Source organism: Pongo pygmaeus, chromosome 15, assembly GCF_028885625.2.
Source record: "Pongo pygmaeus isolate AG05252 chromosome 15, NHGRI_mPonPyg2-v2.0_pri, whole genome shotgun sequence".
Lineage (NCBI taxonomy): Eukaryota > Metazoa > Chordata > Mammalia > Primates > Hominidae > Pongo > Pongo pygmaeus.
The window spans coordinates 71,216,791-71,229,378 of NC_072388.2; the positions used below are offsets into that span (position 1 = coordinate 71,216,791).

Below are 12,588 nucleotides of genomic sequence, written 5' to 3' on the forward strand. Positions count from 1 at the left end.
CTTGATTTGTATGTTTATAGGTAATCAAGAAATTAGATAGAGTAAGTCCTTCAACTTTGTTCTTCTATTTCAAGAATGTTTGGGCTATTCTAGGTCCTTTGCATTTCTGTATAAATTTTAGAATCAGCTTATCGATTTCTACAAAACGTCTTCAGAAATTTTAATTGAGATCTATTAAGTCATTAGATAAATTTGAAAAGAACCAACATCTTAAGAATATTGAGTTTTCAAATTTACAAGAAAAAAACAAACAACCCCATCAAAAAGTGGGCGAAGGGCATGAACAGACACTTCTCAAAAGAAGACATTTTTGCAGCCAAAAAACACATGAAAAAATGCTCACCATCACTGGCCATCAGAGAAATGCAAATCAAAACCACAATGAGATACCATCTCACACTAGTTAGAATGGCAATCATTAAAAAGTCAGGAAACAACAGGTGCTGGAGAGGATGTGGAGAAATAGGAACACTTTTACACTGTTGGTGGGACTGTAAACTAGCTCAACCCTTGTGGAAGTCAGTGTGGCGATTCCTCAGGGATCTAGAACTAGAAATACCATTTGACCCAGCCATCCCATTACTGGGTATATACCCAAAGGACTATAAATGATGCTGCTATAAAGACACATGCACATGTATGTTTATTGCAGCACTTTTCACAATAGCAAAGACTTGGAACCAACCCAAATGTCCAACAATGATAGACTGGATTAAGAAAATGTGGCACATATACACCATGGAATACTATGCAGCCATAAAAAAGGATGAGTTCATGTCCTTTGTAGGGACATGGATGAGATTGGAAATCATCATTCTCAGTAAACTATCACAAGAACAAAAAACCAAACACCACATATTCTCATTCATAGGTGGGAACTGAACAATGAGAACACATGGACACAGGAAGGGGAACATCACACTCTGGGGACTGTTGTGGGGTGGGGGGAGGGAGGAGGGATAGCACTGGGAGATATACCTAATGCTAGATGATGAGTTAGTGGGTGCAGCGCACCAGCATGGCACATGTATACATATGTAACTAACCTGCACATTGCGCACATGTACCCTAAAACCTAAAGTATAACAATAATAAATAAATAAATAAAAGAATATTGAGTTTTCTAATCCTTAAACATGGTATATATTATTTATTTAGATCTTCTTTAACTTATCTCAACAGTATTTTGAGGTTTTCAGTATATGTCTCACATACCTTTCATTAAAATTATTCCTAAGTACTTTCTGTTTTGGGAAGCTATTTTAAATAGTATTTTAACATGTTACATTGATGAATTATTTATGTAGAAGGTTTTTATTTTTTGAAGATTATAGAATTTTATTTATCTACCAGATTTGCTAATTTGTTTTGGTTTGTTTATATCTTTGATTAATTATAGCCTTGTAAAATATTACTTAATTACATACTGGTCATTTCGTGTTCTGTCTTGCAGATGACTTTATAGCTGACATCAGTCAAGAACTACATTATGGTGGGATAAAATTTTAATTTACTAGAGTATTATAGTGAGAGAAGTTTTTTCTTTCTTATAGAGAGTTTTTATTATGAATGCTTTTTAAAATGCTTTTTTCTGCATCTATTTAGATGGCCATTTGGTTTTTCTCCTTTTAATCTATTAATATGTTGAATTATATTGACTAATTTTAGGATGTTAAACAGCCTTTCATTCCAGGGTTAAACTTCACTTGGCCGTGGTATATTATTATTGTTATTATTTATGTATGGATACATTTGAGTTTTTAATGTTTTGCTAATGATTTTTGTGTTTGTGTTTATGAGAGATATTGTCATTAATTTTTTTTTTGTTTTTTGTTTTTTGTTTTTTTTTCCGAGATGGAGTCTTGCTCTGTCACCCAGGCTGGAGTGCAATGATGCCATCTCAGCTCACTGCAAGCTCCGCCTCCCGGGTTCACGCCATTCTCCTGCCTCAGCCTCCCGAGTAGCTGGGACTACAGGCACCCACCACGACATCCGGCTAATTTTTTGTATTTTTAGTAGAGACGGGGTTTCACCATGTTAGCCAGGATGGTCTCAATCTCCAGACCTCGTGATCCACCCACCTTGGCCTCCCAAAGTGCTGGGATTACAGGCGTGAGCCACCGTGCCCGGCCCTAATGTTTTCATAACTTGCTTGTTTCGGTGTCTGGGCAACACTGGCCTTTTAAATAATTGGAAATGTTCTCTCCTCTGTTTCTCAGAGAATATGTGGAGGATTTTACTGTTTTCTTCCTCAAACATTTAGTAGAATTTACCAGGGAACCTATCCAGGTTGGGAGAGTTCTTTGTGGGAAGTTTGTATTTATGAGTGAAATTTCTTTAATTGACACAGGGCTATTCAATTTTTCTATTTCTTCTTGGGTAATTTTGTTCTTTTCAGTCTTTGAAGGAATTTGTTCATTTCCTGTAAGTTGTTAAATTTATTGGCATAAATTTGTTCATACAATTTCCATATTACCTTTTATTGTGTTTTTGTAGGTTTTTATGGTAGCATCTTTATAGAGGTATAACTCACATATAGCACAGTTTACCATTTGATGTATACAGTTCAATGTTTTTAAAGAGATTTAGCTATACAGCTAATTTTAGAACATTTTTATCACCCTAACAAGAAACCGTGGTGCCATACCAGTCCTTTCCACCCTATTTACCCAGCCTTAGGCTACCACTCCTCTCTTTTCAGTCTTTGTAGATTTGCCTATTCCAGACTTTTTATATAAATGAGATAATATAATATGTGGTCTTTTGAGACTGGCTTCTTTCACTTAGAATAATGTTTTTAAGGTTTACTGTGCTGCTATTAACATTCATGTACAAATGTTTGTGTGAACATACATTTTTATTTCTCTTGGGAATACACCTAGGGGAAGAATTTCTGGATCATAACATAACTCTATATTTAAGCTTCTGAGGAACTGATGGACTGTTTTCCAAAATAACTGCACCATTTTGGACTTTGACCAGCAGTGCAGGAGGATTTCAATTTTTCTGCATCCTTGCTAACACTTGGTATCATCTATCTTTTTTATTACAGCCATCCTAGTGGGTGTGAAGTAGAAACTCATTTTGCTTTGGATTTGCATTTCCCTGATGGCTAATGATGTTGAGCATCTTCCCATGTGCGTGATGGCCATGTGTATGTATCTTTCTTCGGGAAATATCCATTCAGCCTTGTTATCCTTTAATGACTGTAGAATCTATAGCGATATCCCTTCTCACTTTCCTGATATCAGTAATCTTCATTTCTCTCATTTTTTTTTCTTAATGAGTCTAAATAGTAGTTTATAAATTTTATTGGCTCTTTAAAGTGCCAACTTTAGGTTTTAGTCATTTTTCTCTTTTGTTTGTTAATTTTATATTTCATTTCTCCTCTTTACTACTTCATTCTTTTACTTACCCTGAGTTTAATTTGCTCCTCAGATTATTTAGATCAAGGATCTAAATTTCTACCTTAAGAAACTAGCTTTTTCTAGCATATGATCTATCCTAGTCAACATACCATGTGAACTTGAAAAGATCAATGTATTGATAGTAGCTCTTACTTTTTCTCTATCTTTATTTTTTTTTCTGATACTATTGATTGCTTAGAAGAACTGCTTTAACATAGATTTCCAAACTCTATACCCATAAAACTGGAATAGGTTATACTATAACCAATTTATAGATAAAAAATTGAAACTTGGGGCTCAGAAAGGTGAAATAGATTGCTGGTCTGAAACTTACCTAGAAATGAAAGTTAGGTAGACTCTACTGCTTAGGTTGGAAGAATATGCAGACAGGAAACCAGTGGGAAGGGGACAGTACAATGTACCTGCAGACCTGATTATTCCAGTATAGCAAAAGCATTCTGTCTCAGCCTGTCACACTTTGATAAGATATATTTGGGGGGATATCATGAGTTTTTGGCTTATTTGTTAAACACCTGGATTTTTATGGTCTAACTTTAGTTGTCGACTAAGCAAAGTATTTGTTGACTAATGTGACTGAGCTGTGAAACGTCTCGAAATGGCATTTCAATTGCCAGTGAAGGGGGTGGCATAGACAGATGATTCCCTCATATCCACTCAACTGAGTCTGGCGTCTCCTTGAACACAGGCATGCGGAATGTCCATGTGCCTGGCATCTTGGTGGTGGTCAGTAAATATTTGTCAAATGGAGCTGAAGTGTATACCATTTCTTTGACTTTTTCTGTGAGTCAAGCACCAGGTTCATCTGAGTGAAAAAATGCAATGTGGATGAGACTGTGATGTGTCCTGTACACTGAAAGAGATCTTGATCGTTACTAAATGGGTATTAAATGAGGCAGTGTGGCCATGACAGAAATATGCAAGAATAAAAGAAGTGTTATAGTTCACAGAACTTTAGAGGGGGAAAATATGATTTATTTATTACTTGTGGAATCTCCTGATTTGATATACTGGTGGAACACAGTATTATAGTCAAAGCAGCAGTGATAGCTTGGCTTGTGTGAAAAGAAGGTAGGGTTTGTAATACCATCTGATATTCTCCGAGTTTCAGATTCAGAAAGAACAGTACCAACATGTACCGAGCAGGGGAAACAATATACGAAAGATATAAAAGAAATAAAAGATGCAATCCTTGACCAATGTAAATAAATGGGAACTTTTGATTTATTTGTCATGTACTCAGATTGATGGGTTTCATAGTGAAGTAAATGTGTGTGCATCCCTGGTTCAGGAGAGAGTGTTTTGTGTATCATTCTAGACTACTACAGACTGACATTTCAAATCAACATATCATCAGTGAAGTATGCATTTATCGTTAGCTCTTGAAGGATTTTTTTTTTTTTTTTTTAGTTGATAGAGTCATGTCTTAGTTTCTCAGTGTGGAGAAGCTAAAACTGTGATCCTGTTTCTCATTTTCTCTCTTACCACACAGGAAACTATCCTGGTCAGAAGCTACCCCTTGGTTGTATCAGTTTGCTAGGGCTGTCACAACGAAGTACCACAAACTGAGTCACTTAAACAGAAATTTGCAGTCTCAGTTCTGGAGGCCAAAAGTCCAAGAGGCTGGGGTATTGGCAGTCTTGGCTTCTACCGAGAGCTGCCAAGAAGAATCTGTGCCACACCTCTTCCTTAGCATATGTTGTTGGCTGACAAGCTTTGGCATTCCTTGGCTTGTAGAAGCATCTCTCCCACCTCTGGCCTCATCTTCACATGGTGTTCTCCCTGTTGTATGTCTCCAGGTCCACTCACACTGGATTAGGGACCCACCCTACTCCAGGACAACCTTAATTAATTACATTTGCAGAAGCCCTACTTCAAATAAGGTCACATTTTGAAGCACTGGGGGTGGGGACTTCAATATATGAATTTTGGGGGACATGATAACACGCTGCTTATAGGTGGAAAATAAATTCTACATATTTATTAATAAGGAACCTCTAAGATGAACAGATTTGGAAATCTTGTTTATCTTCAGTTTGTTCTAAGCATCTGTGTGACCTGGAATAAATTACTTCATTATCCCAACCTCAGCTTCTTCATCTGCAAAGTGGAAGAGGTGATACTTGCTCTCCTATGTTATAGAGTCATAGTCAATTATAAGAATAGCTGCTGCCATTTATTGAGTGGTAATAATAGCAGGCACCATCACAAGAATGGATACCTTTTACAGGCTAGGAAACAGTGGCACAGAGAAGTAAAGTAATTTGCCCATAGCCAATAAAGTGGCAGAGCCAAGATTTGAACCCAAGAAGAATGGCTACAGTGCCAACTCTTTCAACCAGGGAACCAGGAGAGCATCACTATATAAATTCTGTGTAAAGTGCAAGACACAATGCAAAATTTGTTCGTTGTCACTAAAAGGAGAACTCAGGGCAAAGTTTTGTCCTTCTCACTTCTAATTCTTTTTTTTCTACCCCAATGTTTATCAAACTTTTCCCCCTTTTAGAATATTTATTGGAAACCCATACAAAACTGATATCTCCTCTAATGTTTTTGAAATTTCAGAACCTGCATCATTACTGAAGTAAATCCAAGCAATCATAATTTTAAAATCTAGCTTTCCAAACGGCCTCAGAGGCCCCCAACACACACGTACACATACACACACACACACACACACGCACACATAACACACAGTGTGTTAACTCAGTCCTTCCTGCCTTCAGTTTCTGTGGTACAGCCATGATATGGCTTGGCTGTCCCCACCCAGATCTCATCTTGAATTGTAGCTCCCATAATTCCCACATGTGGTGGGAGGGACCCATTGGGAGGTAATTGAATCATGGGGGCGGATTTTTCCCATGCTGTTCTCGTGATAGTGAATAAGTCTCATGAGATCTGATGGTTTTATAAAGGGCTGTTCCCCTGTACATGCTCTCTTCCCTGCCGCCATGTAAGACATGCCCTTGCTTCTCCTTTGCCTTCTGCCATGATTGTGAGGCCTCCCCAGCTACGTGGAACAGTGAGTCCATTAAACTTCTTTTTATGTCTTTATTAGCAGCATGAGAACAGACTAATACAAGCCATAAAAGGCCAAGATCATCTTTCCTTTACCTACATTCTTTTTTTGTTATTTGCCGTTGTTTTCATCATGCACCACATCATTTATGTAAGTAAAAATACCAACTTCCAGGCCAGGTGTGGTGGCTCATGCCTGTAATCTCAGCACTTTGGGAGGTGGACGCAGGTGGATCACCTGAGGTCAGGAGTTCAAGACCAGCCTGGCCAACATGGTGAAACCCCATCTCTACTAAAAATACAGAAATTAGCCAGGCGTGATGGCATGTGCCTATAATCCCAGCTACTCAGGAGGCTGAGGCAGGAGAATTGCTTGAACCCAGGAGGTGAAGGTTGCAGTGAGCCGAGATTGTGCCATTGTGCTCCAGCCTGGGCAACAGAGTGAGACTCTGTCTCAAAGCAAAACAAAAACAAACAAATGAAAAACCAGCTTCCCTTATATTCCCCCATGAGTTTCTGACTCCACTAGCTAATTCAATAAAGGCACTTTTAAGAAATATAAATCATATTTATTAATGGTTATATGCACATGATACAAAACATTTCACAGCAAAAATGGACTCCTTTTTACCCCATCCTCAATCAACTAATTTCTTTCCCTATAAAAATCTATTATTTGTTTTGTGTTGTGTGTTTCAGCCAGAGATACTCTATGCATGATGCAAACATATTAGCATCCATATGCTACTTTCATCTAAAAAGTAGCATACTCTCCATAGTATTCTAAACCTCTTCTTTCACCTATTAAGATATCATTTCTGTATTGTAAGACTTAAAATTTAATGTGCTGCCTTTGAGCCCAAAAGTCTTGAGTTTCCCTACTTCTACCAGATATTCCCCGCAACCTTACCAAAGAGAAAGGCTCCCTACCTACACTGTTCCTGTGTCATCTGGGCCTGCTGGGCCCTACCCATTCCTCAACCTGACAGGTTTCACCTCCCGGCCAGCCCATGACATTTGTCACATCCTCCTATAGGAACCTGAGGACACCTCTCCCCCTTGTTACTACATAGCCGGCCTCCCACAGCCTTTGTGGTTTGCTCTGCTCTGGACTGTAGCCCCTGTGTGGCCCTGCATGGTGAACAGTGTCCTCCTCCCCCAGGCTGCAAGTGTATGTGACTGGTAAACCACCGTCTGTCTCTTTTGTGTGGTGTGGGGTGTTGTGTGTCTGACCTCATATTATTTAGGGCAGAGGATCCACCTTTACCATTGGGTGAATAGGAGGTGATTAGAACAAGTCCACATTACCCCACAGAGCAATCCTTTGCTCTTCCTAATAACTGCAGAGAACTCTATAGTATGAATAGGAACCAATTTACTTATCTTGTTCCCTGTTGGTAGACACTGGGTTTTCACTCCTTGGTTCCACAGCAATGCTCTAGTGAATTTTCTATTCCACATTTTGCATCTGAAGTCATCTTGCATCTGAAGGAGTAAATTATTACAAGTAAAGTATGGGTCAAATGCTATGCACATTAAATTTTAATAAACATTGGCTAGGCGCAGTGGCTCATACCTGTAATTCCAGCACTTTGGGAGGCCGAGGCAGGAGTGGATCATCTGAGGTCAGGAGTTCGAGACCAGCCTGACCAATATGGTAAAACCCCATCTCTATTAAAAATACAAAAATTAGCTGGGCGTGGTGGCATGTGTCTGTGGTCCCAGCTACTTGGGGGGTTGAGACAGGAGAACTGCTTGAACCCAGGAGGTAGGGGTTGCTATGAGCTGAGATCATGAAACTGCACTCCAGGCTAGGCACAGAGTGAGACTCTGTCTCAAAAAAAAAAAAATTAATGAACATTGCCAATTGCTGTTCATAGAATGTGTACCAATTTAGACCCCCACAGGCAAGCTGGACAGTCTATTTCCCCACATCCTCATCAACCCAGGAAATTACCCAACTTTCTGATCTTGGCCAAGAGGAGAGGTGAAAAATGTCAAGTCCTTGTGGTTTTACTTTACAGTTTTACAAGAAGTGAGGGCAAGTGTCTTTTCATGCTTACAAGTCATTTGTATTTCTGGCCTTTTTTCTTTTTTTTTTTTTTTTAAAGGGTTCAATTCTGCAAGAAGATTTTTTTTTTTGTACTCTAAGTTTTAGGGTACATGTGCACAATGTGCAGGTTAGTTACATATGTATACATGTGCCATGCTGGTGCACTGCACCCACTAACTCGTCATCTAGCATTAGGTATATCTCCCAATGCTATCCCTCCTCCCTCCCCCCACCCCACAACAGTCCCCAGAGTGTGATGTTCCCCTTCCTGTGTCCATGTGTTCTCATTGTTCAATTCCCACCTATGAGTGAGAATATGTGGTGTTTGGTTTTTTGTTCTTGTGATAGTTTACTGAGAATGATGATTTCCAATTTCATCCATGTCCCTACAAAGGACATGAACTCATCATTTTTTATGGCTGCATAGTATTCCATGGTGTATATGTGCCACATTTTCTTAATCCAGTCTATCATTGTTGGACATTTGGGTTGGTTCCAAGTCTTTGCTATTGTGAAAAGTGCTGCAATAAACATACGTGTGCATGTGTCTTTATAGCAGCATCATTTATAGTCCTTTGGGTATATACCCAGTAATGGGATGGCTGGGTCAAATGGTATTTCTAGTTCTAGATCCCTGAGGAATCGCCACACTGACTTCCACAAGGGTTGAACTAGTTTACAGTCCCACCAACAGTGTAAAAGTGTTCCTATTTCTCCACATCCTCTCTAGCACCTGTTGTTTCCTGACTTTTTAATGATTGCCATTCTAACTGGTGTGAGATGGTATCTCATTGTGGTTTTGATTTGCATTTCTCTGATGACCAGTGATGGTGAGCATTTTTTCATGTGTTTTTTGGCTGCATAAATGTCTTCTTTTGAGAAGTGTCTGTTCATGTCCTTCGCCCACTTTTTGATGGGGTTGTTTGTTTTTTTCTTGTAAATTTGTTTGAGTTCATTGTAGATTCTGGATATTAGCCCTTTGTCAGATGAGTAGGTTGCGAAAATTTTCTCCCATTCTGTAGGTTTCCTGTTCACTCTGATGGTAGTTTCTTTTGCTGTGCAGAAGCTCTTTAGTTTAATTAGATCCCATTTGTCAATTTTGGCTTTTGTTGCCATTGCTTTTGGTGTTTTAGACATGAAGTCCTTGCCCATGCCTATGTCCTGAATGGTAATGCCTAGGTTTTCTTCTAGAGTTTTTATGGTTTTAGGTCTAATGTTTAAGTCTTTAATCCATCTTGAATTAATTTTTGTATAAGGTGTAAGGAAGGGATCCAGTTTCAGCTTTCTCCATATGGCTAGCCAGTTTTCCCAGCACCATTTATGAAATAGGGAATCCTTTCCCCATTGCTTGTTTTTCTCAGGTTTGTCAAAGATCAGATAGTTGTAGATATGCAGCATTATTTCTGAGGGCTCTGTTCTGTTCCATTGATCTATATCTCTGTTTTGGTACCAGTACCATGCTGTTTTGGTTACTGTAGCCTTGTAGTGTAGTTTGAAGTCAGGTAGCGTGATGCCTCCAGCTTTGTTCTTTTGGCTTAGGATTGACTTGGCAATGCGGGCTCTTTTTTGGTTCCATATGAACTTTAAAGTAGTTTTTTCCAATTCTGTGAAGAAAGTCATTGGTAGCTTGATGGGGATGGCATTTAATCTATAAATTACCTTGGGCAGTATGGCCATTTTCACGATATTGATTCTTCCTACCCATGAGCATGGAATGTTCTTCCATTTGTTTGTGTCCTCTTTTATTTCATTGAGCATTGGTTTGCAGTTCTCCTTGAAGAGGTCCTTCACGTCCCTTGTAAGTTGGATTTCTAGGTATTTTATTCTCTTTGAAGCAATTGTGAATGGGAGTTCACTCGTGATTTGGCTTTCTGTTTGTCTGTTATTGGTGTATAAGAATGCTTGTGATTTTTGTACATTGATTTTGTATCCTGAGACTTTGCTGAAGTTGCTTATCAGCTTAAGGAGATTTTGGGCTGAGACGATGGGGTTTTCTAGATATACAACCATGTCATCTGCAAACAGGGACAATTTGACTTCCTCTTTTCCTAATCAAATACTCTTTATTTCCTTCTCCTGCCTGATTGCCCTGGCCAGAACTTCCACCACTATGTTGAATAGGAGTGGTGAGAGAGGGCATCCCTCTCTTGTGCCAGTTTTCAAAGGGAATGCTTCCAGTTTTTGCCCATTCAGTATGATATTGACTGTGGGTTTGTCATAGATAGCTTTTATTATTTTGACATACATCCCATCAATACCTAATTTATTGAGAGTTTTTAGCATGAAGGGTTGTTGAATTTTGTCAAAGGCCTTTTCTGCATCTATTGAGATAATCATGTGGTTTTTGTCTTTGGTTCTGTTTATATCCTGGATTACATTTATTGATTTGCGGATATTGAACCAGCCTTGCATCCCAGGGTTGAAGTCCACTTGATCATGGTGGATAAGCTTTTTGATGTGCTGCTGCATTCAGTTTGCCAGTATTTTATTGAGGATTTTTGCATCAATGTTCATCAAGGATATTGGTCTAAAATTCGCTTTTATTGTTGTGTCTCTGCCAGGCTTTGGTATCAGGATGATGCTGGCCTCATAAAATGAGTTAGGGAGGATTCCCTCTTTTTCTATTGATTGGAATAGTTTCAGAAGGAATGGTACCAGCTCCTCCTTGTACCTGTGGTAGACAGCTGTGAATCCATCTGGTCCTGGACTCTTTTTGGTTGGTAAGCTATTGATTATTGCCACAATTACAGAGCCTGTTATTGGTCTATTCAGAGATTCAACTTCTTCCTGGTTTAGTCTTGGGAGGGTGTATGTGTCGAGGAATTTATCCATTTCTTCTGGATTCTCTAGTTTATTTGCACAGAGGTGTTTGTAGTATTCTCTTATGGTAGTTTGTATTTCTGTGGGATCAGTGGTGATATCCCCTTTGTCATTTTTTATTGCATCTATTTGATTCTTCTCTCTTTTCTTCTTTATTAGTCTTGCTAGCAGTCTATCAATTTTGTTGATCCTTTCAAAACGCCAGCTCCTGGATTCATTAATTTTTTGAGGGGTTTTTTGTGTCTCTATTTCCTTCAGTTCTGCTCTTATGTTAGTTATTTCTTGCCTTCTGCTAGCTTTTGAATGTATTTGCTCTTGCTTTTCTAGTTCTTTTAATTGTGATGTTAGGGTGTCAATTTTGGATCTTTCCTGCTTTCTCTTGTGGGCATTTAGTGCTATAAATTTCCCTCTACACACTGCTTTGAATGTGTCCCAGAGATTCTGGTATGTTGTGTCTTTGTTCTCATTGGTCTCAAAGAACATCTTTATTTCTGCCTTCATTTCGTTATGTATCCAGTAGTCATTCAGGAGCAGGTTGTTCAGTTTCCATGTAGCTGAGCGGTTTTGAGTGAGTTTCTTAATCCTGAGTTCTAGTTTGATTGCACTGTGGTCTGAGAGACAGTTTGTTATAATTTCTGTTCTTTTACATTTGCTGAGGAGAGCTTTACTTCCAACTATGTGGTCAATTTTGGAATAGGTGTGGTGTGGTGCTGAAAAAAATGTATATTCTGTTGATTTGGGGTGGAGAGTTCTGTAGATGTCTCTTAGGTCTGCTTGGTGCAGAGCTGAGTTCAATTCCTGGATATCCTTGTTAACTTTCTGTCTCGTTAATCTGTCTAATGTTGATAGTGGGGTGTTAAAGTCTCCCATAATTATTGTGTGGGAGTCTAAGTCTCTTTGTAGGTCACTCAGGAGTTGCTTTATGAATCTGGGTGCTCCTGTATTGGGTGCATATATATTTAGGATAGTTAGTTCTTCTTGTTGAATTGATCCCTTTACCGTTATGTAATGGCCTTCTTTGTCTCTTTTGATCTTTGTTGGTTTAAAGTCTGTTTTATCAGAGACTAGGATTGCAACCCCTGCCTTTTTTTGTTTTCCATTTGCTTGGTAGATCTTCCTCCATCCTTTTATTTTGAGCCTATGTGTGTCTCTGCACATGAGATGGGTTTCCTGAATACAGCACACTGATGGGTCTTGACTCTTTATCCAATTTGCCAGTCTGTGTCTTTTAATTGGAGCATTTAGTCCATTTACATTTAAAGTTAATATTGT

At 38.8% G+C, this 12,588-nt stretch overlaps 1 protein-coding gene across 21 annotated transcripts in view; it reads left to right on the top strand.

Moving 5' to 3' along the window:
* RGS6 (regulator of G protein signaling 6) overlaps positions 1–12,588 on the top strand; it is a 636,900-nt gene that overhangs the window by 359,051 nt on the left and 265,261 nt on the right. The window lies entirely within an intron of this gene.